The sequence below is a fragment of the Budorcas taxicolor genome, chromosome 19 (assembly GCF_023091745.1).
Source record: "Budorcas taxicolor isolate Tak-1 chromosome 19, Takin1.1, whole genome shotgun sequence".
NCBI classification, from domain to species: domain Eukaryota; kingdom Metazoa; phylum Chordata; class Mammalia; order Artiodactyla; family Bovidae; genus Budorcas; species Budorcas taxicolor.
Window position 1 is genome coordinate 49,024,340 of NC_068928.1, and position 23,283 is coordinate 49,047,622.

At 41.4% G+C, this 23,283-nt stretch overlaps 2 pseudogenes; one reads left to right on the top strand and one right to left on the bottom strand.

Annotated features, from left to right (window-relative positions):
- LOC128065458 (RNA-binding protein 4B-like) overlaps positions 1–23,283 on the bottom strand; it is a 45,646-nt pseudogene that overhangs the window by 14,818 nt on the left and 7,545 nt on the right.
- On the top strand, positions 12,563–12,680 carry LOC128065694 (uncharacterized; annotated as a pseudogene).

Consider the following 23,283-nt stretch of genomic DNA (forward strand, 5'->3'; position numbering starts at 1 on the left):
TTCAGATCAGAAAAGTTAAGTGATTTGCTCCCAAGTAGTGGGGATGCAGAGCTGCAACTGTGTTTGTTCCAAAGTGGGACTCTTGGCTGCACTGATAATTCCTCAATGATTCTCAAGCGCTCTTGCGTCACTGCGTTTGCACAGGTTCAATGCCAAACGGAAAAAAACAAAGCCAGTGTAGTCTGTTCTCATAAGGCTAAATTTACTCACTGTTTAAATGCTGAAATCGTTTCATGTTCAAACATACTTCCATAAAATGGAGCATATTTCAACATGAAAATTTCCCCCAATCATAAAAAACAAATTTTAACATGAAAAATTAATGAAAAGAATAGCAGAAGTTTTTCAAATAGCCTTACTCTGCCACATAAAAAGTTGACCTTGCATCAAGTGCCAAAATTTCTTTTGAAATTTTAGTGACCCGTGAAATAAAAGACTGGCACTATTGCACAATAGTCAGTATTTTTCAATTTACCCATCAGGGGTTTATGAGGTCATTTTAGTTGGTCATTGCCTGCACTCTTTCTATGTCAATAAAATAGAATAAAAAATTGAAAACACCAGGAAATAAGGACAGGTAGTACAAAGGGTAATGAATGCTTCATGAAATGTTTGTTTTAATCGTTTACATAAATGCATGCTTGTACTGAGTTAGGATATAAATTTTACTTCTTACTGGGGGTCATAGTCAAAAAAACTTTAAAGCCTTTGTACTGTTTTTCTTAGAGTAATGCATATTCTTTATTGAACATTTGTAAAACAGAAAAATTGTATAAGAAGAAAGTTTAAAATCATCTATAATTCCATCACTTGCAAATGACTATAATTAATAGCTTTATCTCCTAAGCATGTTTTTATATTACACAAACACTAGCTGGACACAGAAACACTAAATATTCCTAAGTCCTCTAACATGGCACCATGATTTAAATAGAAGCCTGATCCTCAGTGGCTTTGTGCCACAAATGAGGGAGAACACACATTTTTTGTTTTTATTTTGGCTGCAACATGTGACTTGTGGGATCTTAAGTTCCCCAACCAGGGACTGAACTAGGCTCCATAGCAGTGAAAGCAGCCAGTCCTAACCACTGGAGCACCAGGGAATTCTGGGGAGAGGGGAAATACTCTTAAACAAGATGAACTAGTGTGATTTTGAATGCTGAGGCTGAGGCATCTATCAGTCTCTGTGATTACATCAATTGATAAGGGGGAATTGATTTCTATCTACCTGCTCACAGAAGGAATGCAATCTTCCACCTTAAGAGAAAGTCACTCAGTAGTGTCTGACTCTGCAACCCCATGGACTCTCCAGGCCAGAATACTGGAGTGGGTAGCCATTCCCTTCTCCAGGGGATCTTCCCAACCCAGGGATCAAACCCAGATCTCCTGCATTGCAGGAGGATTCTTTATCATCTGAGCCACCAGGGAAGCCCAAGAATACTGGAATGGGTAGCCTATCCCTTCTCCAGTGGATCTTCTGGACCCAGGAATCAAACTGGGGTCTCCCGCATTGCAGGCAGATTCTTTACCAACTGAGCTATCCAGGGTGATCTTCCACCTTAAAAGTCAACATTTGACTCCACCATGAACATTTTCAACAAGGATTCAATCAAAGCAGATTATACATTTGCTTGGAATTTTGCTTCCAAGTGTTAAATATGGTATATTTTTAGCCTTGGGAGTGATGGAATTTGTGTTAACAGGTCGTGGTGAGAATAATCAGTTCACAGTCAAGCTCCGGGTGCAGGCAGTGTTCACGTGCAATAGAGGATGACTTTGAAACTCTGGCAAACCTGGCTCACATGATCTTGTGAGAGAAATCGGAGGTTTTAATACTGAGAGACTGTAAATTGTGGGAAAGCAGTAATGTAGCCAAGATCTCACAGTGCCACAAAGCCTTACGGATTAACGTGAACTATGACCAGAAGAATTTCTCCCGGCAGGAATCGAGACTAGGAAAGTGGTCTGGTATGGCACCTCCAGAGTGGACCCCATGCTTGCATTTGCTACAAAGAAGAGACACCCTGAACAGGGTGCTGAAAACGTCACTGGCAAGTAAAAGTGAACTTCACCATGAATAGGAATTCCAACATTATCAATTTGTTTCCTATCAAACATGGGTGTCCTTACCAAGCAATGAAAATGAGGAATCCAATTTTGAGGCAATAAATGTGGAATGTTTAAATAAAAACTAAGTAAGTTGTAAGAAAACGTTGTGATACATCAATAAGGAAACTCTAAACACAAATTTATATTCAAATGAGTTTTTTACTCCAAAGTGTAATTTTCACACTCGCAAGGTTACAGGAAGTTTATGATGATCTATCCAGATGTCAGCGAATCAGGGGTGGCAGGCCAATGGCCTATTTGGTAAATAAAGTTTTATTAAAACACAGTCAGACTCATCCCTCTCACCTACTGTTTATGGCTACTTTTGAGCTATGAAAGCAGCATTGAAGGATTGTGCCAGAGACCTTGTGGCCTGCAAAGCCAAAAAAAAGTTATTCACTGGCCCTTTAAGAAGAAGTTTGCCTAATGTCAGAAATTCTGGTGAAGCAATGCAGGTTTTGAATAAGCTGTGGCCAGTTGTGAGGGCTTGATCCTCCTGCACAATGAACTAGTGATCCTTCTTTCTCTCCAGAGGTCATTTATTAAAGGCCATATAAATAACTGTAAAACATAACAGGAACACCAGTGGGGTTTGGATTGGTGTTAAAACCAGTTTCAGAGAAGTGTGACTTTCAGCATTGGAAGGAACCTACTCAAAAGCTCTTCTGTGAAACTGATCCGGATGTTCAGCCCAGAGTCCAAATAAGGACCAAGAGACTCAAGAAGGAACATTGCGACTCTGCATGTGAGACTCTGACAATATCTTCCTTCCAGGCTGGAGGATACCAATCTGGAGCCTGCTTTTGAAGGCACTATGGTAACATTCTTCGCTTAACAACTTTCTTTCATTTGTCCTTAATCCCAGAACCACAGGATGGAAACCCACAGAGATACAGTCAGGCACACACTCATCTTGTTCAGTGCAGGTAAACCACATAACCCTATAAGTTGAAAGTACTAGTGATCATATTTCACCAGCTCTCTATATCAAACCCATATGCTCACCTTTAGAAAAGAAAGGCGTGCCCGCTGATTGGGGTCAGGGTTCTCCAGGGGAATATTACCTTCCCCAGGCAAAGCCCTACAAGCTGATGGAGAGTATTTCCGCAATCCATCATGGTTCTTCAATCTGTCAGAAGAAAGACCTTTATTCAAGTTATATTGCTTGATCTGAAAGCCAAACTCAAAATCTCAGTGCCGTCCTGACAATATTTCTATTAAATAAAATCCTCCCATGTTGTTGGGGGCTTTTAAATCAATCTGCCACAAAAAGCTTTTGAACAAGTTAATAACACAGACGCTGACTCACACTCTCCAGCAGGCACGCCTCCACAAAGAATCAATGGACTCTGTTCAATCTATCAAAACAGTTAGCAGTTGAGCAGTAAAACAATTAAAATGCAGCTCTTCTTTGTATTCCTTCTCATTTAAAAAAAAAAGGCAAGGATGCTTTAGTCTTGGGAGCAACAGAATTAAGAGCTGCTGAGTTCAAATCAGAGCTTCATTCCTTAGAGCAGAGCTCACGCTTACTAAGTGCTCAGGACACAGAAGGCACTGAGGCACGTCCACATGATCACTCTTTCTCAGTCCACTTTTTTATTTATATTTATTTATTTGTGTTTATTATGAAAGCTGAGTTGATTTACAGTGTTCAGGTGTTAATTTCAGGTGCACAGAAAAGTGATTGCATTATATATAAATATATATATATATATACTTTTATAGATATATATTCTTTTTCAGATTTTTTTCCATTATAGGTTATTACAAGATAATGAATATAGTTCCTTGCCTCAGCCCACCTTTTTGAAATTTCTTTTTAATTTTCAAAAAATTTTATTGAAGTGTAGTTGATTTACAATGTTGCGTTAGTTTCAAGTGTACAGCGAAGTGAATCAGTTATACATGTATCAACTCTTTCTAAGATTATTTTCTCATATAAGTCATTAAAGAGTATCAAGTAAAGTTCCCTGTTGCCCACTTTTAAAGATGAGCACACTGAAGCTCAGAGGGTTGAAGGGACTTGTCCAAGGTCAAGCACCTAATAAGTGGCAGAATTGGGATTTAAACTCAGTCTATCTCTGAAGCCTTATTTTTTGTTTTGTCTGTTTGTTTTGGCCTCACCACATGGAGTGCAGGCTCTTAGTTCCCCGACCAGGGATAGAACCCTCACTCTCTCTACTGGAAGTGCAAATGCTTAACTATTGGACCTCCAGAGAAATCCCCTTATTTTGCTTTGTTTTCTCCTCCCAACTGTATGAAATGGTAGCTGGACAATGTCAAAGGTCTATGAGCTCCTCTCTTCCCAGGACAGGCCAGGGGACATGCTGTTTTGTTTTTTTCTCTGCCTTTCGAAGCGTACATCGGTACAGCCTTTCTTCAGATGATCTGCTCTAAGCCTTCTTCATTACATTCACAAGTGAGTCATACTTCCTGCAAGTTACACCAGCTCACCTTTCTGGGTTCCAAGCATTCACAGATATTAAGCTCATCTCTTATCCTGTGAATCTTAACTTCAATTTGAGGTCATTTCCTGTTGGCCTCGTGTATCATCGATATGTGGAATTCACCACTCGATATTATCTCTGAAAGGTCTCTAATTGCCTTGGCTCTACTAGACTGTGATTCCCATCAAGGAAAAATTTGCTGGCTCACTCACCTCTGTATTTCCAGACCTTGATAAATACTGACTAGATCAATGGACAATGTAACTTTGCCACACTTCAAGGCAGTAGGGAAACTAAGGCACAGGAAGATTAAGATAGCTTCTCTAAGGTCACAAAAAGAGTGGGACTTCACATAAGGCGATTTAAGAACCGCCATAACCTGGATGAGGTGTCATCTGTTAGAGCAAGCTGGTTTTTCATCTGTTAGAACAAGCTGGTTTTTCCCCTAATATCACACTACACAAAGAGGTTAGGAATAACATAAACGGATTTTGAAAGCTACCATCCTCTTTTCCCAAGTCTTTGGCACCAAGATAAAAAGGCTTTCGATCTTATATACAGGCTGTATGTGTGACTGTATCCAACACAGGGTGAAAAACTAACAGTTCTTTTGCCACCTGCCAAGTCTTCACAGTGCCATGAAGAAGAAAGCCCACGCTCAACCTGCCTGGAAGGGGAGAAGCCAAGGAGGGGTGTGCAGAGGTATCCCAAAGCGCCGTCTTCCCCTTCGTATCCAGAAAGACCTTAAAAGAGCCCCAGCCAAAGAGACTAGAGCTGAGTATGTTCTAGTTAACATCATGGATAATGCATTATTCATGGATGATAAAATTCTAATCATTGGGATAAGAATGGGCACCCACATGAGGCAGTTTTGATCTTCCTTCAACTACATACAGACTATGTAAGTGAAGGATTATTGACTTTTTTCCCTGCAGGCATGTGTGATGCTAGTTTCCCCACCAGGGATTGAACCCATACCCCCTGTATTGGAAGCAGAGTCTTAACCACTGGACTAACAGGGAAGCCCCAAGGACTACTGATTTGATTAGAAGAAATATTGGAAAATATGTCTGAGTATTAAGGCACTAAGTGCTTCTCTGGGGAGAAAATATATTAAATGTCAGGAAATGCAATGGGAATAAAAAAACAAGTAGAAAATTGAATGGATTCACGTTGTGGGTCTCCAAGAATTTAAAAATCTGGCTACACATTGAGGTTTTTTTTTTTTTTTTTTTTTGCTCCATTGCTCCTGGCTGCATTCAGAGGCATGCCGACAGGCCGTGACTTAATAATTCCTGAGAATTTTCCTTTGAAGGTTTTCAAATAGCATTTAAAACAAAGCATGCCATTAAAAAAGACTCACTGATCACTGATCAATACAATATATTCCTTTCCACAGAGTGCCTTTTTATAGCTCCAATGTGAAAAGCATTGCTTTCCTGCTACCCTCTTGGGGATCAAAGGCAGACTGATGTCAAGCGCTCAGAGCACAAAGGGAAAAAAGGTCTCCGATAACTCTGTGCTTTATGTACAGCCAGAGGTGGATCATTCTGGTATAAAAGGATTTTTTTTTTTTTAATGAACCCATTGACTCTGTAATGCAGGAAAAAAGAGGGTCTTCCCTTTCTCAGAATTCTCCTGATCCCATATTTAAGGTCAAAACTAGAAAGCATCCCAAATAAGGATGAAAGATTGGCTTCACTCTTAGCTCTAAAGCATGTACTGAATCCGCAAAACTTGAGACAAGGACTCAGAGAAGGATCCACGAGTCTGGCACGGCAACTTGAGATGATGTTTGCTGGATATAAATCTGTCTTTCCTAGGAAATACACCCTATCTACGCTCTAAGAATTAGGAAACTTCTAGAATCTATGCCAGTGAAGCAGAGCTGACCGACCAAGTCGGAGAAGCGTCTACTTCTCCACCACACGTAGTTATCTTCTCCCTCACCCTTTGCACCCGCTGCCTGTCTTTTCCCACCTCCTGTTGCCAACTTTCTTTTTAAACAAATATTTATTTATTTTTATTTGTTTATTTAGCTACACCAGATCTTAGTTGTGACATGTGGAATCTTCAGCCGTGCACACAAACTCTCAGTTACAGCATAGGACTTCCCTGACCAGGGATCAAACCCAGGCGCCCTGCATTGGGAGCATGGAGGCTAAGCCACACGAGAAGACCCTGACAACTTTCTTGCGTCCACCTTTTTCCTCTCCTTTTCTCCTTCTTCCTCAAAGCAAGATTTTACTCGTGGTTACAAGCCACAGTAGAGTCTCTGCTTTAATTTACTGACTTATCAATCTAGTGTTAATCTGGGCAAAGAGGGTGCTGTCCTCTGCTCCTTACCGATCAGCTGGCATAAAAAGAAAGGGTTACTGAGTAATGCCAAGCTAGACCCAAGTAGCATGAAGTTCTCACAGGCTGATAGACCTCCGAATGCAACCCAGGGCATCAGTCATGCCTGTTCTCTCTGGTCAAAGGTATTCATTTTCATCATACTTATATTAAGCAGAGTCCCTAAAATGACTGCCATCCCCAGTTGCTAATGTCTTTCATTTTTGCTTCCTCCTCCTCCAGCAAGACTGTTTCAGGGAACATGCAGAAATCTGCCTACCTAGCCAAAGAATGAAAAATGTGATGCTCTAGTGATAGGAACTTTTTTCATGAAACACTGAAATCCTATTTCCCTGCATTGTAATTTCTAGGTCATTACTTACTAGGCAAAGTTAGAATATTCCATTTAAATGTAAAATTGTCTTCTCCTAGGAACAGCAGGGCAGCGCTGCCATAAACAAACGAATTGAACGAGTTAGAAATTTAGTCTCTAATCAAAATAGGTTTGGGCTTCCCTTGGTGGCTCAGACAGTAAAGAATCCGCCTGCAATGCTGGAGACCTGGGTTCGATCCCTGGGTTGGGAAGATCCCCTGGAGAAGGGAATGGCTACCCCCTCCAGTATTCTTGCCTGGAGAATTCCGTGGACAGAGGAGCCTGACGGGCTAGTCCATGAGGGTGCAAAATAGGTATGGGGGGCTTTATAACAGTCTACAAGGTAATAAGCAGACCTTAATCTACTACCCAATCATCTCCTGATAATGAGGTTATGTGCTTGGTAGCCTTAAGAGTCAAATCATCTCTTGGTGAGATCTATCATACATACTTCCCAAGGGAAGAATACCCTAATATGTTGCCTCTTTCCATTGACTAAAGCTGTCGGAACCTTCATGTCTACAGGAAACCAGAGAGAACTTTTCACAGTACCAAGTACAAAAGTATGCTCTCAGCAGGACAGTTGATGAGAAGTTATTTTGAAAGTGTACAAATGGGTTTCCCTGGTGGTTCAGTGGTTAAGAATCCACCCTGCGATGCAGGGGACACAGGTTCAATCCCTGGTCCCGGAAGATCTCACATGCTGCAGAGCAACTAAGCCTGTGACCACAACTGCTAAGCCAGTGCTATAGAGCCAGTGAGCTGAAAGTCCTGAGCCCGTGTGCCACAACCACTAAAGCCCGAGTGCCCTAGAGCTCGCGCTCTGCAACAAGAGCAGCCACCTCAGTGAGAAGCCTGAGCATCGCAACTGGAGAGCAGCCCCCACTCACTGCAACTAGAGGAAGCGCACACAGCAATGAAGACCCAGCACAGCCATAAACAATTAAAATTTTAAAAGAGTGTGGTGCAGCAAAAACGGAACTTTTCACATAGTCATGCTCATGTTACTCGCTCAGTCATGTCTGACTCTTTGCGACCCCCTGGACTGTAGCCCACAAGGCTCCTCTGTCCATCGAATTCTCCAGGCAAGAATTCTGGAGTGGGTAGCCATGCCTTTCTCCAGGGGATTTTCCCGATTCAGGGGTCAAACCCAGGTCTCCTGCATTGCAGGCAGATTCTTCACTAGCTAAGCCATTTTCAAATATGGTAGGACCCCATTCAGGTATATCAGCATCCCAGTACTGAGAAGCAGGGGGCTGAAGAATCTAGGCAGAGATATACTGTATCTCGCCCAGTTCCCCATGACGGTTTTGTTTTCCCTAGGTTTAAGTTATCTACAGCTGCAATCATAGGTTCTTAATCTGGCAGTGGCTGAAATTATACGAAATTTCACTGTAAATAAAATAGCATTCATATGAACAATGAAAAGGGGTGCACACTTACAGAAAAGGACAAAGCATTATTTGGAAAGTTAAATGAGTTTTTTAGAGTTAGTACCTGTGTTCCTAAGAGTTTAGTCACTGTCATGCTATTTTACATATTAAACATACATGACACTGGTATCGGCATGCCTTCAATTCTGCAGTCACTCTTCAACACACAAATGAGAGCAAAGAATAGCAGTACATTTTTACACATAAGTATAAAAAACATTCAGGCTTGTTTTTCAGGCGAGAGTCACTTTTAAAAGTCAGTGTTTTCCTTCCAAAAGACATGACTATTGCGTATTTATCCTATCTAAGTTGGGACTTTATCATTTTCAACCAAAGTTCCTGGCAAATCATTCAGAAGAAAGAAGAGGACAACATGATCTTCAAAAAATGTTATAAATCTTCAAAGAGAATAAAGTTTGAATGAGTTTCTGGGTTCCAAAAGATGTAACATTTTAGATTTCATTTATTAAGGGCCTTGTAAGGCCATTACATAACCATGTTCATAGAACTGTAATAGCCAACATTTCATTAGCTCTGATTTTTCAAGAGAGCCAAGGCAATAAAAAGAGATATTAAAAGTTAGCTACATAGTACACTGGAAAACCATAATTAGTTTGATTTGGTCAAAGGATAGGACAGGGGCAAAAGATGAGGCTGGGAGAAGTCTGCCCTGGAGGACTTTAAATGTCATGTAAAAAGACTTAAACTCACTGTAAAAGAGGGTGTGTTGACCATAGGGATTTGGAGAAGAATGAGATGTGAGTCTTGGTATTAAGAAACTTCATATCTAATGGAAGTGACACCCAGAGAGGTTCCTGAGCTAAAGAAAAGCAAGAGATGGAAACCCCCTGGTGGTCCGGTGGTTAACACTCCGCGCTTCCAATATAAGGCCTGTAGGTGCAATCCCTGGTCAGGGAATTAAGATTCCCACGTTCCCAGCAGCCAAAAGAAAAAAAAGAAACAGAAAGGCAGGAGAGAAATGAATTATGGCTGAGGAGACAGGAAACTTTCTCTGAGAATGCAGCATCCCATCTGACCCCTGAGCTGCTGCTGCTGCTGCTAAGCCGCTTCAGTCGTGTCCGACTCTGTGGAGGGGAAGGTAAAATTTTGATAGCAGTGGATGGTAACAAAAAAGCATAGTAGATGGAGAGGCCGGGCAAAGACTGGGAGTCAGAAACACACAGAGGAGAGCTAGAAAACGATGAGAATTTCAATTCGGCTGTACACGCAGATGCATGGGGAGCACCCTGCAGAAAGAGGTTCCCCTCTGCCTGCAGTTCTCTATGGCACAGCATTCCTCGTGACCATGTCATTGTTCCTAGCCATTTGTGTTTCTTTTCTGTGGTTGGCTGCCTGTTTCTAACTCTAGGCCAGGGGGTGGTAAACTTAAAGAACAAGATAGCAAATATTTTAGCATGCAGACGCTGTCATGACTATTATACTCTGCCACTGTAGTAAGAAAGTGGCTATAGACAGTGTGCTAGCGAAGCAATGAGACTGTGTTCCCATAAAACTTTATTGATAAAAAAAAAAACAACAAAAACTGACCCACAGAATGTAGTTTGCAGACCTCTGCTCTGAACTGCACGGCAACTGACAAGGGCTGGGGCTGTCTATATACACAGCCTGGTGTGGCAGGCAATGAATGTCTGAATGCAGAAGACAACTAATAGGGCTGTAAAGCTGAGTTGAGAGTCCATCTGACAAGGATATGTGCTAGGGAGTTTGGGCTTATTATTCAAATTAGTGGGACAACCTTCAAGGTGGTCTGGGTTTATTTATTTGGCTGCGCCAGGTCTTAGTTATAGCATGTGGGATCTAGTTCCCTGAACAAGGATTGAACCCAGGCCCCCTGCATTGAGAGCTTGGAGTCTGAGCCACTGGATCACCGGGGAAGTCCCTGGGGGTCTCTTTTATAAGCATGCTAATCCCATTCATGACACAAATCTATCCTTATGACCTAATCACCTCTCAAAAACCCCATTTCTACCATCACATTAGGGATTAGGTTTCAACATATGAATTTGGGAGGGACATAATCATTCAGTTTATGACACTAGGCATAACATCAACTTATTCCTGAGATCAAGCTGCCTCCTTGTATTCGAGTTTCAGTTTCTGGAATACAAGGCCTGATGAGCTACTCGAGTGCCCCTAGGGTTGGGGCATCTTACAAATCTCCTCTTCCCTCACTCCTGCTTTGTAACTGACATCCTGTCCCTGAGTCCCACTCTGACTTGGAGCACTTTCCCACATGTTTCTCAGATGCTGCCAGGTAAGCTGCCTGCATCTCCCATCTGTCTACCTTCCAAAGGCCTTTCTTCACCTTTTACATGGCCATCCCTGTTGACGCCCGTCTACCTGGACCACACTGGTGGTCCAGTATAGAGCCTGTTGTGTTTTCCAGGTGTAACTCCCTGTAATCACAAGCAGAGAACACTTTCATCTCCTTCAAGATTCTAGGTACCACCTACTCAACTTTGTCAGTCAACTTTCGCATAATGCTATAGGATGAGATAGGGTATGTTTCTCATCACTATGGACAAAATTTGGTCTTAGCATAGCTATTCTGCACTAATATGCGGGCTCCAAGAAAGGGAAGCCTCCCCCCTCTACTCTTGGTGCCCTGATTCTGCCAACTGCTACACTATAGTAGCTCCAGACCCTACATAAGAGAGTAATAATAGGTTGGTGTGATGTTGCTTCAGAGAAGGCAATCGCACCCCACTCCAGTACTCCTGCCTGGAAAATCCCATGGCAGAGGAGCCTGGTAGTCTGCAGTCCATGGGGTCGCTAAGAGTCAGACGACTGAGCGACTTCACTTTCACTTTTCGCTTTCATGCATTGGAGAAGGAAATGGCAACCCACTCCAGTGTTCTTGCCTGGAGAATCCCAGGGATGGGGGAGCCTGGTAGGGGGCCGTCCATGGGGTTGCACAGAGTCGGACATGACTGAAGTGACTTAGCAGTGATGTTGCTTTAGTGAACAAACATACACCCTTATTTACTACTAGCAAAAGCTTCATCATCTCAACCAGCTAAAGATCTGTTTAAGCCTCACACTAATATTTACAAATTTACAGAGATACTAATTGGATACTCAGTTCTCCAGCTATTGGCCTTTTGCTTGTTTAGAACAATTCTTGCTAATAAAATATCAGAAGCCTAAGAGGCAAATTCCACTTGCAAATTTTACTACTTCTTTCCTTTAGGTAATGACTTTTCAAAGAGACACTAAACAAATAGAATATCTAAAAACTGAATTTTCCCAAATGTAAACTCTTCTACATTGCTCATAGGAACATAAATATTACAATTACTTTGGGGAAACATGTGCATAACTCTACACTCCTAAGCATATTCCCCAGAAAGACTCTCACACGTGGGAAGTAAAACACATGCTCAAGTATGTTACCAGCCACAGTGTTCAGAAAAGCAAAACTCTGGAAACAACCCACTGTGCATGGATCGAAGAATGAATTAAATACAGTATGGCAGATTCATATGAAGGATACTATACAGCCATAAGGGCTTAGCTTCCCAGGTGACTCAGTGGTAAAGAATCCACCTGCCAGTGCGGTAACACGGGTTTGATCCTTGGGTCAGGAAGATCCCTGGGAGACGGAAATGGCAAACCACTCCAGTACTCTTGCCTGGAGAATCCCATGCGCAGAGGAGCCTGGAGGGCTACGGTCCATGGGGTCACAGAGTCTAAACAGCAGCAGCAGCAGCAGCAGCAGCAGCGTACAGCCATAAAAATGAATGAATCAGGGCCATGTGTTTCAATCTCAAGATCAAAATGTTGAGTAAAATAGATTGAGTTCTGCAATATAAGGGGGAAAATAGTCTTTCCAAAAATGATGCTGAGTCTATGGCCATACCACCCTGAATACACCCAATCTCATCTGATCATGGAAGTGAAGCAGGATCAAGCCTGGGAAGTACTTGGATGGGAGACCACCTGGGAATACTGGCGCTATAGGCTTTTAAAAAATGATGCTGGGACAAAATGGGTATTCACATGCAAAAGAATGAATTTGGATCATTACTCTCTATCACATTCAAACATCTGGCTCAGATGGTAAAGAATCTGCCCGCAAGGCAGGAGACCCAGGTCTGACCCATGAATCGGGAAGACCCCCTGGAGAAGGGAATGACTACCCTCTCCAGTATTCTTGCCTGGAGAATTCCATGGACAGAGGAGCCTGGTGGGCTACATCCATGGAATCACAAAGAGTCAGACATGACTGAGCGACTAACACTTTCACTTCACTTCATATTCAAAAATCCACTCAAAATGGACCAAAGACCTGAATATAAGAGCTTAAATGATAAAACTCTTAGAAGAAAACATAAGTATAAATCTTTGTGATATTGGATTAGAGAATGATTTCTTAAATATTACACCAAAAGCACAAGAAATCAAAGAAAAAGTAGATACCTTGAACTTAATAAAAATTTAAAACTGTTGCACTTCAAAGGACATTATCAAGAAAGTGGAAAAGCAACCCACAGAATGTGAGAATATTTTTGCAAATCATGTTACCTGATAAGGGTCTAACATCCAGAATACAGAAAGAACTCTTAGAACCCAACAATAAAAGGACAACGTAACCTGAATAGAAATGTGTCCCAAGATATGCAAATAGCCAATAGGCCCAAGAAAAGATGTCCAGTATTACTCATCATTCAGTTCAGTTCAGTTCAGTCACTCAGTCGTGTCCGACTCTTTGCGACCCCATGAATCTCAGCATGCCAGGCCTCCCTGTCCATCACCAACTCCCAGAGTTCATTCAACCTTATGTCCATCGAGTCGGTGATGCCATCCAGCCATCTCATCCTCTGTCATCCCCTTCTCCTCCTGCCCCCAACCCCTCCCAGCATCAAAGTCTTTTCCAATGAGTCAACTCTTCGAATGAGGTGGCCGAAGGATTGGAGTTTCAGTTTCAGCATCAGTCCTTCCAATGAACACCCAGGACTGATTTCCTTTAGAATGGACTGGTTGGATCTCCTTGCAGTCCAAGGAACTCTCAAGAGTCTTCTCCAACACCACAGTTCAAAAGCATCAATTCTTCGGTGCTCAGCTTTCTTCACAGTCCAGCTCTCACATCCATACATGACCACTGGAAAAACCATAGCCTTGACTAGACGGATTACTCGTCATTCAGTTCAGTTCAGTTCAGTCACTCAGTCGTGTCCGACTCTTTGTGACCCCATGAATCTCAGCACACCAGGCCTCCCTGTCCATCACCATCTCCCGGAGTTCACTCAAACTCACGTCCATCGAGTCGGTGATGCCATCCAGCCATCTCATCCTCAAAACCACACTGAGCTCCAACTGCACACCCACTAAGGATGACTAGAATAAAATAGACAGAAAGGAGGACCTTCCCTAGCGGTCCAGTGGTCAAGAATTCACCTTGCAATGCAGGGGACATGGGTTCCATCGCTGTTTGAGGAAATAAGATCCCACTTCCATGGAACAACTAAGCCTCTATGGTGCAACTACTGAGCTGGAACACCACAACTAAAGTTCATGAGCCCCAACAAAAGAGCCCACATGCAGCAAGCAAGACCCTACACAGCAAGCAAGACCCTACACAGCCAAATAAATAAATACTTTTAAAAATTATTTTTTAAAAAAGAAAGTAACAAGTGTTGGCTAGGATTCAGAGAATCTAGAACACTCATATACCACTGGTGGGAATGTAAAACAGTGCATCAACTGTGGAAAACACTCTGGCAGTTCCTCAATAAGTTAAACAGACTTTCCACAAGACCCAGCAATTCCACCTCTAGGTGTATCTATCCAGCAGAACTGAAACTGTAGAAACAATCCAAAGGTCCATCAACTGATAACTGTAAAAACAAAATGTGATATATCCCTACAATAAAGTAATATTCAGCTATAAAAAAGAATGAAGTACTGACTCACACGGCATGAAGGAATCATGAAAACGCCATGCTAAGGCAAAGAGAGCCATGTATTGCATGATCCCATCTATATGAAATGTCTGAAACACGCAAATCTGTAAAGATAGAAAGTAGATCGGTGGTTGCCAAGGGCTGGGGAGGCGATTACCAGTGGGTACAGCGTTGCTTTTTGAATGGTAGAAATGTTCTGGAATAAGAGTGGTGATGGCTACACAATTTTGTGAATACACTAAAACTGCTGATCTGTACACTTATTATAAGACTGAAGTCTATGTTATATGAATTATATTTCAAGACAAAAAGTTAATAGAGAAAAACCCCAGCAAGCTGTTAAAGACTACCTCCTCTGGGATGCCACGTGTATAGACAGCCTGGGATCAGTTGGGGTCACATAGAGGGCTAAATGAACTTGTTATCATTCTACTTATTAAACTGGGCAAATGAGTAGATGGGTGTATTGCTTCATAGGTATTCAATAGAAAACAAAACATTTAAAAGAGCAATTAATATACCCTTTTCCTGTTTTTCAAACCACAATCAACACAAAAATTGGATCTGAATTTATTTTTTAACTGATGGATAATTGCTTTACAATATTGTGTTGGCTTCTGCCATACAACAGCATGAATCAGCCATGGGTACACACATGTCCCCTCTCTCTTAAACCTCCTTCCCTCCTCCCAGTCCATCCCATCCCTCTAGGTTGTCACAGAGCACCAGATTTGAGCTCCCTGCATCATACAACAAATTCCCACTGGTTATCCATTTTATGTATGGTAAAGTAGATGTTTAAATGCTACTCTCCCAATTCATCCCACCATCGGCAGATGAATGGATAAAGAAGCTGTGGTACATACATCCGCTGGAATATTACTCAGCCATGAAAAGGAACACATTTGAACCAGTTCTACTAAGGTGGATGACGCCAGAGCCTATTATACACAGTGAAGTAAGAAAGAGAAAAGCAAATATCGTATTAACACATATATATGGAATCTAGAAGGGTCGTACTGATGAGCCTACTTGCAGGGCAGCAATGAAGATGCTTCCCCAGTGGCTGAGATGGTAAAGAATCCACCTGCAGTGTGGGAGACCTGGGTTCTGTCACTGGGTTGGGAAGATCCCCTGGAGGAGGGCATGGCAACCCCTTACAGTATTCTTGCCTGGAGAATCCCCATGGACAGGGGAGCCTGGTGGGCTACGTCCATGGGGTCACAAAGAGTCAGACATGACTGAGCAACTAAGCACACACAATGGAGATACAGACACAGAGAACAGACTTGTGATCTTAAGTTAAATGACCATAAATTCATAGTCAACCTTAACTAAGAAACCACAGTGTGCAAAACACCATTAAAAAGAAAGAAAAAGAGGCAGCGTTTTTTAGAAAGAGGCATGACAATCACCATCCTCCAAAGAGCTTATAACCTAAAGCATGAGTGGCCACCAGCTCCGGAGAGCCAAAAAACCAGTTTCCTCATGGAATAACCTCAGCAAGGGTTTTGTCATTCCCAGCAACAGCTATAATTAAAGAATCAATTTCACACAATTAAAATATCAATACTTTTAGAGTTTCAAATTTGTATCCTGAGAAGTTGTTTCATCTCCCTTTTATAAATCTGCTTTTAAGGACTCAGGCTAAGGAATTAAAAGCACATGGAATTGTAAAGAACTTGTTTCCAAGACTTGTTTTTCACTTGAAGTAATGTATTTTTAAGCCCCAACATAAATGATATCTATAGATTATCACATATTTTTATCTAGGTTCTATTAGTTTCTGAATATTCATATAATGACATCTTGAAATGCCTTTTTTACAAGGTACAGTCTAGATAAACACAGAAGCTTTCTAAAAACAATTAAGGCTTCCTTCAAGATTTATGTCACTGTAAGGTTATTGAAAATTGGTTCTAGTTTCCAGTTTTACCTAAGATCAGCAAATGCAAGTGGTTACAACTTGAACATACTCTTTCCACTAAGAAGGTCAATATTTTTATTTTATATCACAGTTTCTACAGATATATACTCCAGAAATATATCATTCCAGGAACATATATCCCTTTTAGGATCAACTATCTAAATTAACACAAATAACTTGATAAAGAATGAGGGGCAACTTCTCTTTGGCTGTGGAAAGCAAATGGAAATTTGTAGCCAAAGTGCTGTGCATCAGAAGCCAGCTCTGCCACTGATTCTCTGGGTGACTTTGGCAAATCCAGCGAGCCTCAGTTTCGACATCTATAAAATGTAGATAAAAGCATCCACTTTGAAGGATCTTGGAGAAGGAAATGGCAACCCACTCCAGTATTCTTGCCTGGAGAATTCCACGGAGAGAGGAGCCTGGCGGGCTGCAATCCATGGGGCAAAAAGAGTCGAACAAGACCGAGCGACTAATGCTTTGAAGGATAACTGCAAAGATGAAATGAGGTAATAAACACAGTGGTCCTGGCATACTAGAAAGTTCCATAAATGTTGGTCCTCTCTGTTTTCCCTTCTCTTGTGAAAAACCAAAGCCTTGCTAAGTAAATGTTCCCATAGACAGATATATGATTTTAAGTAAACATTTGTACCCTTAAAAAAAAAAAAAGGGCTTTACCATTTACTAAATTTTCTCCTCTGCATGGTAAATTATAATTGTAGTTAAACTGTTTCACAAAATATCTCATAAGAACCTTATTTAAAAAAATTAAAACTAATGAGGAAGTAGTGAATAATCCATTCTTAACCTTATTAATATAATTGAGGGCTTCATCTCTATACCCAAGTGCTTACTTAGTGATGACCTATATTTTAGGATTTGGATGTGACTGAAAAGTCGCCGCGCTGTTGGATCAAGACAGAAAGCTATGCTTATCACATCTGGCACTAAGTTAAGAGGACTAGCTAACACAGTAAATAACAGAAGCATGAACCAAAAACATTTTGTCAAACTCGAAATCAGCAGATGCTGTTCATCACATTTACATTTCAAAGTCCTACGATAATGGTTGTTGTTACTATCAGGCTGCTTGTTTTTGTAGATTTCAAACAAAAATCTGGATGCAGAGACGGCTTTGCCAGGAGGTCACGTGGTTAAGACCAGGGTGAACCGATCACCTCATCAGTCAAAACTGATGCCGCTTCCAAAACTGACGATGCTAATGCTCAAGCATCAACAGAGCATAAGCTGATGAAGTAACTACTTCCCATAGTTTCAGCACTGCTCCTCCAATACCTTGAGCCCAAGCCAGCCCACACCTGTTTTTTTTTTTAATATTTATTATTTATTTATTTAGCTGCACTGGGTCTTGGCTGCAGCACGTGGGATCCGTTTTTTTTTTTCACCTGTGGCATGCGGGATCTACTTCCCCAACCAGGGACTGAACCTGGGGCCCCTTGTATTGGGAGCATGGGGTCTTAACCACTGGACTAGGGAAGACACCCAACACCTGTTTTTATATGGCCCATGAGCTATGCATGGGGTGAAAAAGAGCAAGAGAAAAATATTCCATGACATGTGAAAATTACATGAAATTCAGATTTCAGGGTCCATAAATAAAATTTTATCAGAACACAGCCATACCCGTTCATGTACGTACTGTCTCCACCTGCTTTCATGTAGCAGGGTCAGAGTTTAGCCATTGCAACCTTACAGCCTGCAACTCTAAAATATTTCTATCTGGCCTTCTACAGAAAAAGTTTACTGACCCTTGCTCTAGAGTACCGTGTTCAGTATTTTTGAAAGGTCAGTAACAGAGGAAGTCCACAGGATTGGGGAGGAAGTCTGTGTATAAAAATATGTGTGTATATACGTATATGTGTATGTATTAACATATATATATATCAATGGCATATTAAAAAGAGGTTTATTTAAATAAAGAGCACATCAGCTATAAAAAGAATCAGATTTAAAAAAAGAAGGATTATTTTTAGGAGGAGGGTTCCAATTACACAAAACAAGGAAGGAACAGCCACAGCTAAATAAAATGAACTGAAATCTTGCCTTGTGTTACTACAGGAAATCCACTTGGTGCTGCTTGATAAAGGGGAAATGTTATCTATAAAACGGAAAGAGGAAAATGTGTTGCAACAACAACAGAAAAGAAAGTTCTAAAATACAAAATACAGTAAAGGGCACAGTTGCGTGATTTACTCTCATTGGACTTCAGAAAAGTTTTACAAACAACATCACAAAGCACAGCCACCTGTTAAGCGGTTATTTTGGCCCATCTATTTCCAATGACAATCTTGACAACCCAAGCAAGAGACACACCACCATAGCAACATAAACATCACGATGTTGGAAAATAAAAATTTAGGAAGCAATTTATAGCCTCTGCAGGGCTGGAAATAAACTAATCCTGAAGCATTTGTTACTATGACATAACGTTTCCACAGGACAAACTTGGATCCCCCTGGACACCTCGGGATTCTTTCCCACGGGCCATTTGGAAAGTACAGACTCCAAAAGTGAGTTATTGTACTAGATGGATTTCTAAAATAAAGGCATTTAAAGATAATGAGATCATGTCATTTCATGCACAGCTCAGGGAATGCATGATCACCAGGTGTTCAGACAGCACCCACACGTGGACAATGATTGCTGTCTCTTACACTGGCCAGATGGGCTTATATGTCATGTGATCAGACCCTCGTGGAGGCAAAAAGACAGGTATGGGAATACTATTGAGCCATAAAAAAGAACAAAATCTTGCCATTTGCAGCAATGTGGATGGACTTGGGGGACACTATGCTAACTGAAAGAAGGCAAAGACAAATACTGTATGATATTGCTCACGTGTGGAATCTATAAAATACAACAAACTGGTGAACAAAAAAAGAAGCAGACTCACAGACACAGAGAACAAACTAGTGGTTACCAGTGGAGAGGGGCAACATAGCAGTGGGGAAGTGGGAGGAACAAACCAGGGGGTATAAGTTAGGCTTAAGGATGTATTGTACAACAGGGGGTATATAGCCAATACTTTGTAATAACCATAAAGAACTGTAATCTTTAAAATTATATGAGAACGAAAAAATTTTAAAAGAGGGGTATTGAAAATTGAGGAAACTGAGGCACAAAAAAATCCAGTCTTCTTAAATCAATTCATGACAATCAAACAGCAAACTAGTCCTTCTAACTCCACACCATACCACAACACCCGAAGCCACAAACCCCAACTTAGGGCAACAGGACTCTGGCTCCAGGAGATAAATGCAAAGTGAAGGGCAGCAGAAAATGAAAGAAAAATCACGTTTGGAAGTGATGCCTCATTTTAGCAATGTTACTCATTGTGAGAGGTGGAGCAATTATCAGGACTTAAAACATGAACTCTGTAAGGTATGGCTGAGCTACCATTCAGAAAGACCCAGACAAAGGGAGAGAAAGCTGATCTTCCAGTTTGAAGATGAGACACACCCAAAAGGTATGTCATGGGGCTCAGGGTGGCAGCAAAGAGCATCTCCATCAGGGTGAACAGGTTCTACCCCAGCCTGGAGATCTGAGAGATACCCAACGTGGACGCTGAACCCAGTAATCAAAACACTGGCCTGGCTTCCATCCTGGAACCACAATGCATTAGCCCTGGCCATCACTCCTAACTCTTTTTTTCCTTTGCTCTTAAGCATTCTCAAAGAAAGATGCCTGCAAGGCACATGGGCTGTGCCTTCTCCAGATCCACAGAAGAGACTGTCCAGAGGCGAGGACGACACTGGATGGAGCCGTTCTGCAGATGAAAAATAGATGACTCTAGGATGAACTTCTGGCTGCTTTTGACATGCGAACCATTCCTGAACCCCTTCGGGGGCTTCCCAGGTGGTGCTAGCGACAAAGAACCTGCCTGCCCATGCAGGAGACGTAAGAGGTGCAGGTTTGATCCCCAGGTCGGGAAGATCCCCTGGAGGAGGGAATGGCAACCCATTCCAGTATTCTTGCCTGGAGAACCCCATGGACAGGGGGGCCTGGCAGGCTACAGTCCATAGGATTGAAAAGAGCTGGACACGACTGAAGCAACTTAGCATGCATATACCTGAATCCCTTTAAAATAGAAAATGGTTTCTGACAGACATAACCAACATTAAAAAAAAAAAAAAAAGCTGATTAAAAGAGCTTAGGCAGAAGGCTGAACACTATGTAAATAACGGCTGGTTTTAAATATATTTGACCCTTTTGGAAGTGTGTTTCTTGAAAAGGCTTAAGGAGGATTATTCCATTTGGACAACTAATAGCCTAATAACTATTTTTTAAGAAAACAACAACCAAACTCCTTTTCAGCCAATCTTGGCAAGAAGTCTTTAAGAAACACCCATCTCTGCAGTACTATAAGTCATACTGCTGAAAAACATAATTACACTCAGCTGCATCCAAGTTTCCATCAGACACAGTCCAAAAGAGGTGAACTATTGAATCCTGAATCTAAAGGTTTTTCATTTGGGGCACGATGCCTTTTTAAGAACAGGAAAAACTTAACATCAAAAAAAGGTATTCATCATAACCTTCAATAGTCCAAGATTTGGGTCTCCAGTGTACACAGCACAGTCTGTACCCCAGTGATTAAATACAATTCTAGCTACCAAACTCTTTGCACTTGGGGGGGTTAAATAACTCTATTTCATATCTTTAAACTTGTTGAGCAAAAGTACGGTCTATTTTCAGGTATTGAGAACACCACTTTTATCCCCCATGTCACTTTTATGGAGGCTGAAATAGTCCGGAATGATGAGAAATGTTAGGTGACGTGAATGGCTTTGTCTTTTCAGCTCCAGCATCATCACCATCATTATTTTAGACCAGGGTAAGTTCAGCAAAATGTTCCTGATGTAGGCACAAGTCACAAGGTTACACACCATAGGGAACTTAACACGTTTCAGAAGACATGTCCAGGGGGCTCAAGTACAAACTTTAGACTTTAATGATAACCCCTGTTCCCGGAACTACCTGTCCACATAAGCAGGTATTACAAGTCTTGTTTTCTCAAGCATCTATCACGTTTTTTCTTATTTGGATAAACTGCTAATTACTACTTTAACAAGAGTTATTTTCTGGGTTTTCAGTGCATTAGAGATTAAATAGACATCTGTAAGGTGTCCCAGGCACACTGCAAAATTCTCAGACTGAAGACCAAAATTTTTATACCCACCATTACTTTATTTTTTTTTTTAAGTTTTGGTCACACCTCATGGCATGGAGGATCGCAGTTCCCTGACCAGGGATCAAACCCTCACCCACTGCAGTGGAAATACAGAGTCCTAACCACAGGATGACCAGGGGAAGTCCCAACGTCCCACTCCTTTCTTGGACAGTCCAACACACAAACTGCTCCTTGAGAGTAGCAGGACCATAATCTTTTAAAATGTAATGAAATCCAGGTTGTTGGCTAGTGATTTTGACACCACTATGTGGATGGACAACAATGAAAATGTTATAAAGTTAACTTACTGATAAGCTGTCATAATGACAATTTTTTTTCTCCTGAATTAAACATCATCTTTTTTTTAAAAAAAGAAGCTAACATTTTACCTATACTTCTTTATTTAGAAAAAGTGTCCAATTCAGGTCTGTTTCTACCTGGTATAGGAATAAAGCATTATTATTAGTCAACTATTCTATCTTCTATTTTAATAGAACACTTGTCAGTGCCAACTCTGTTGCAAGTACTTCTAAAATATGCCAGTACTTTTTCCTTCCATAGCAAGTATTTCAAACAAAAAATGTGATTTCTCTGTTAAGTTACAGTATAGGAGGACTCCTGAATTAAAACTGTCAAGCACTTCAGATGTCACTGCAAAGGTATAGGTCACTAATCAAATCATTAATGCCACCCCAAATATGGACACAGGTCCATTTGTCATTTTCCTCCTTTCCTCCTTAGAAAGCAGAATTCCAAAAAAATTCTAGTTAGCTTCCGTTAATTCAAGTTTTACTGAGTTTGTTTCAGGAAATGATATGTGAGTTTAACGACAAAGTAATATAACCAATGCTTTAAAGGAAAGAAAAAAAAAAAAATGCTGACCCAATCCCTAGAGTAGTGAGCGCATAAACAGAAAGAAGAAAGGTGGTTGCCATGGGCTGGGAAGAGGTGGATAGAGAGTTACTGTTTACAGGTACAGAGTGTCAGTTTTGCAAGATGAACAGTTCTGAAGATGAATGGTGGTGATGGTTGGCCTACAGGGTGACTGCACTTAATGCCATCACACTCTACACTTAAATAAAATGGTCAAAGATGGCAAATTCTATGTAATGCATGTTATAACATAACTTAAAAAAAAATTATTTTGAAAAGATTGACCTGAGTGTACACATCCGATTAAGTGGTGCCATGCTGTGCTGAGTCACTGAGTTGTGTCTGACTCTTTGTGACCCCATGGACTGCAGCCCGGCAGGCTCCTCTGTCCATGGGGGTTTTCCAGGCAAGAACACTGGAGTGGGTTGCCATGCCCTCCTCCAGGGGATCTTCCCAACCCAGGGATCGAACCCGGGTCTGCTGCATTGCAGGTGGATTCTTTACCATCTGAGCCATCGGGGAACCCAAGAATACTGGAGTGGGCAGCCTATCCCTTCTCCACGGGATTTTTGCAAACCGGGGTCTCCTGCATTGCTGGCAGATTCTTAACCTGCTGACCTACCAGGGAAGCCCCCAATTAAGTGGGGTCCCCTTCAAATGGTTCATTTTAGG